Source organism: Puma concolor, chromosome C1 (assembly GCF_028749965.1).
Source record: "Puma concolor isolate L17-30 chromosome C1, mPumCon1.1.hap2, whole genome shotgun sequence".
Classification (NCBI taxonomy): Eukaryota; Metazoa; Chordata; class Mammalia; order Carnivora; family Felidae; genus Puma; species Puma concolor.
The window spans coordinates 32,206,737-32,211,845 of record NC_141674.1 but is presented as its reverse complement, the minus strand read 5'-3'; the positions used below and the strand labels follow the sequence as shown (position 1 = coordinate 32,211,845).

The following is a 5,109-nucleotide window of genomic DNA, read 5'->3' as shown; positions in this document are numbered from 1 at the left end:
TAAGAACCCAGCAGGGGGCCAGCACCTCGGGTGGGGACAAGGGCAGAAGCAGGGAGAGCAGTCTGAGGCCACTGCAGTGATCCAGGCAAGAGATGAGGGCAGTTCATAGCGAGTCTGAGCAGGAGTTGAGAGATGACCCCAAGGTCTTGGGGCTGAGTGACTGGAAGAGTTACCATTAGTGGAGTTACTATGTATCAAGTTCGAGTAGACTATGGGGACAGAAGGTTGGAGGTGGTAATCAGGAGTTTGTTTAAAGTTTGAGGCTAACAGACATCCGGGTGGAAATGTTGAGCAAGCAGGTAGGGTTCAGGGCAGAGATGTGGGCTGAAGAAACACACCTGAGGCTTGATAGTGGTCAGCACATAAAGGGGTTTTAAAGCCTTGAGCTTGGAGCAGGTCCCTTGGGAAGTGAGGGCAGGCAAAAAGAAGAGGTAAGAGGACAGCACTTGGAGCAATGCATCACTAAGAAGCTGGGGAGATGGTGGGGGTAACTAACGACGGACCCCGAGCAGAGGAAGAGACGAGTCAAGCCAGGGTGGTGCCCTAGAAGGTAAATAAAGAAAGTGTTTCAGAAGGAGGATGTGATCACTGGTTTTAGAGTAATGTCAGCTCTGGGGAGATGAAGACTGGGGACAGCTGGCCACTGGCGACGGGGAGTAAATGTTGGTTGGGTGAATAAACAGGGAATACGCTGAAATTCCATCTAGAACTGTGATGTCAGATGGGTTCTGGGATACGATCTGGCCTCATGAACAGCAAATGAGATGATGCCAGTTAAGCGAAGCCAACACAACTTGGGCTCAAGCAGCCAAAGGCCAAATTGGAGGCTCTAGATCCTTCCAGCTTCAGGTCGGGCAGGATTGTTCCTGGGAACTAGAAGGAGACCCACTGCAGGTAAATCAGGTGGTAGCAGCTATGTGTGGCCTGGAGGTCAAGTCCAGACCCCAGATTCAGAAGCAGAGGCAAAACTGAAATGTCACCGGGAATGTGTTACGTGCCAGGCACTATGCAAAGCCAGAGGGGAGAACGCGAAGACATAAGACGTGGTCTTTCCTGGGGAGGTTCCCCATCTAATAGGAGAGAGACACAAGTGGATGGATGGCCCAGATGCAGAATAGTTAGAGGTAAGTGCTGACATTTTGTGGCTCCTTTAAATACCCAGACAAGCTCCTGGGATACAGATTTTACCAGGCTCCATAAAAAGATTACCTTACTGGGGCGCCTGGGTGGCTCAGTCGGTTAAACATCCGACTTCGGCTCAGGTCACGATCTCGCGGTCTGTGAGTTCGAGCCCCGCGTTGGGCTCTGGGCTGATGGCTCGGAGCCTAGAGCCTGCTTCCGATTCTGTGTCTCCCTCTCTTTCTGCCCCTCCCCCGTTCATGCTCTGTCTCTCTCTGTCCCAAAAATAAATAAACGTTAAAAAAAAAAAAAAAAAAGATTACCTTACTTCTGAAGGGCTCCTCCAGGCCATCTTGGTTTGGGTTTCTGGTACTGACCACGGCTCTTAATTCTCTTGTTTGGGGTATCACCCTATGGATATGACCCTTGGGTTCTGCTTAAGCTCTGACTCTTCAAGGCAGCCATCCATACAGGCTCCTAAAGGTGGGATGCAGACCCCAATAGAGCCCCTGGCCAGAATCCCAGACACCTCTAGCTTAATCTGACCCTGTTCCCATGCCAGTCCTGCTGCGGTCCTTAGTCCTTTGTATGAGGTGTCTCTGGGCCATATGACAAACTCCTCTACTTGAAGCAACTTGACCCACCAGACCCCAGTGTAGCCAGCCCCTTCAGGCTCAGTTCCCATGCCCCAATCACACCATAGTTGAACCTGAGAGTTGTTTTCCCAACTATGCCCTTGGCTCTATCTACACTTTGAGGGACTAGTTCCCCTTCCTGGCTCCTGGGCCTGTCCAGTCAGATCCTGCCCCACCCCCTTGAGCAGCAGGAGCCCTCTGCCTAACCCCGCCCCTTGAGCAGAAGACAGATGGTACACGTCCTCGCAGAGAAAACCAATGACTGTGGGAGGAAGAATGGGGAAAGGATTGATTCTAGCCCAGGGCTCCTGAGGCTGCATGGTGCCTGCAGGGTGGGTGGGTGGGTTTTGAACAAATGCAGGTATCGCTGGGAGCAAGGGGGGAAGGCATCCCACGGTTGGGGGGGTGGCGGTGTGCTTGGGGAGAAAGGTATAGGGAGATGCCCTCCCCCCCCCGCCAGGGTGGAGATGGGTGCCTGGGGAGAGGACGCTGGGCAGGTGGTGAGTTGTGGCCACCGGCTGCAGCCCAGTGGAAGTCCTCATATGCTTTCAAAGCCTGGCCCTGGGACTGATCAGCTGCCTAGTAAAGATCCTTCTGGCTGCCCAGTTCTGGTGACCTAGTGCCTTTCAATCAGGAGATGCCCAGGTCAGTCTCCAAAGGCCCTGCCAGGTCTCTCGGAATAAGGTAGAAGTTGAGTCCCTGAATAACTGCTGGCTTAACTACACCTGTCTCTGCCCCTGGGCCTAGAGTTCGGGTCTCAGACATTTAGGGACAGAGATGGAAAGAAAGCATCAACTGAAAGATGATCTTGGAAGAAATCATGTAAAGGGAGAAGTGGAAGGTCAAGACTGCTGGCTTCTCCTATCTGAAGAGTGGGGTGAAGAAGGGAGTCGTTTAATGGGGCAGGGGTGTGAAAAGAGGACACAAAGGACGTCGGGGCACAGGATGGGGATTGGAATGGACCTGCAGGGCATCGAGTTCACCCCTGTGCCATGCAGGAGTCCCTCTTCATCACCCTTACCAAGTGGCTGTCCAGCCTCCATGGGCATACCTCCACTGACGGAGCGCACACTCCTTCCTGAAGCAGCCATTTCTGCTTGCACAGCTCTGAGTTTTCCTACGTCTAAATCTGCAGGTCCACTCAAGGTCAAGTTCTATGCTGTGAGACTCCACGGAAACAGTTCCATCTCCCCCGTGGTGAGACAGCGTTGCAGGGACTGGAAAATGGAGACCCTGATACCTGGCCCCTGAGGATTTTCTCGGGAGGCCTCCGAACCGTCTCAGAGGCCATCCCTTGAGCTCGTAGTTGAGTCTTGCCTCTTGGGTCACTCTCTGAAGGGGCGTGCAGAGGGGTGCCTAGGGCTGCGTGTGTGCCCGGATGTATCTGTGAATTATACTGCATGCTCACGGCTGGGGGTTGGCAGGGATGCAGACCAGCCCTGTATGTGTAAGGAAAAGCATCACTTCCTTCCCTATGTGCCTGGGCTGTGGTCACGTGTCAGCGTGACCATGTGTGCATGTCTCTGACAGTGACTGCATGTGGGTAGCAGTGCTCCTGATGGCCTGCCAATGAAGGGCTGTGTGTGTGGGACTAACCGTGATCACAAGTGTGAATCTGCACACGAACGGCTTGCTAGGGCTGTACATGACCTGCCAGGTATGTGTGCGTCCTGTGACTCTGGTCAGGTTGTCTCCGAGTGTCTGGTTGTGACCGAAGAGTGTGTGTGTGACAGGTTGCCATCTCACGCATATATGAGACCGTGTTGGTGACAGATCATAATGATGATGTGCATGTCAGAGACTGGCTGAGGCGGTGAGTGTGTGCGAGGTGGTCACATGTGTGCCTATGCACGAGGATGTGGTTGTGTTTGCGTGCGTGGATGCATCAGTGTGGCTGCGTGTCAGCGCTGATGGCTGTGTGTGTGTGGCTGCGGCTCTGTGTGTGACGCAACGTGTGTTTGTGACTCTGTTCTGAGGGGTGTGTGTGTGTGTGTGTGTGTGTGTGTGTGTGTGTGTGCGAGCGTGTGTGTGAATGGCTGTGGCTGAGTGCAAATGAAGGTGCCCGTGTGTGGAGGTGGAGGTGGAAAGGGTGAGGACAAGGCAGGATGAAAAGGGGACTTGCTCGGAAAGGTCTCCCCAACCCCATTTTAATCAGAAACGGAGCAGCTGTTAGTCTGAATAGACACTGCACAACGGCAGACGTCTTAATCTCTTCTGCATTGTGATTCACTCGGCGAAGCCCTATTACTCAGCTTTTGATAGGAGCTTACTTGTCTCAAGTGTTTTCATTATTGCCCTAATACTATCTATTAACATACTGGAGGGAGCTCGCTGCTGTCTGGAGCTGGCATCACTGGGCTTTTAAAGATTATGGGCCTTGCAAATACATAACATTTTACTGCCTTGCAGACGTAATTCATTGGGAAAAAAAAGGCTCACGTAAATAGATAGGTAAATAGATAACTGAGTAGGGGAGAGAGGGCGCTGGAGGGAGAAGGAGAATCTATGATCCAAACGCGGCTGTCATCTCCAGCTCAAATGATTGCCTTTTGGGAGGAAGGGCCAGACAGACATCTGTCTCATTTGGGGCACCTATAGCCCCAAATCCTTCATCTCTGGGTATCCTGGGGTGGGGGTACTGCCTGGTCTCGTGGCTGACAGTAAGACCCTGGGCTTCTCTGAGGGACGCTCCGAGGTGCAGACGGGGGTGAGATGCAGGGAAGCACGTGGTGGAAAGACCGCGGGATTCTGTGGCAGGAGGCACGGGTTTGAACCCCAGTTGTGCTGCTGATGTGTGGGGTGACCTTTGTTCCCATCTCTGTGCCTTGTTTCCGAAACTGCAAACCGAGGAGTCTGAACTAGATTCACTAAAAGGCCAGTTTCAAAGGCCATCCGAGACCCAGATGGCGCTTGAACAAAAATGGTCAGCGGTAACTCATCAACCTGGATTCCCGAGGAAGAAGAGTGCCAGCAAGGCCACCATCTCAGAACTGGCAAACTGCAAGACTGTCCTCTGGTCTAACCACCACCCCTCTTCCGCGTTCCTGCCACACGGGTGCACCCCTACCTACCGGGACAGGAATCCCACTATGTTCTTTTCCTCTTACTAAAAGGATAAACTTTAAACTCTTTTGCTTTTTCCGTGTGCTTCGAGATGATGTTTGAAATACATACAAACCCTTCCCTTCATCAAATTTCGCTGAAATAATAGAAAGGCACATAAAAAGAATATATTCATATCTGCCCAAGAAAATGAGAAATCATGGCTCCAGGAGAACAGAGAAATTTGAAGACTTTCTAGAAGACAAAAAGCAGATAGAATCCAATTTATGGAGAAAACCAGAGTGGTTAAATC

The 5,109-nt window shown here is 52.0% G+C and overlaps 1 long non-coding RNA gene across 1 annotated transcript; it reads left to right on the top strand.

The window, feature by feature from the left end:
- The first annotated feature begins 728 nt into the window (after positions 1 to 728).
- Positions 729 to 4,895, top strand: LOC147577957 (uncharacterized). The gene is made up of 3 exons (XR_015254166.1): positions 729 to 1,124; positions 2,890 to 2,951; positions 4,604 to 4,895. It is a non-coding gene; the product is annotated as an uncharacterized LOC147577957 (long non-coding RNA).
- The last annotated feature ends 214 nt before the right edge of the window (positions 4,896 to 5,109 follow it).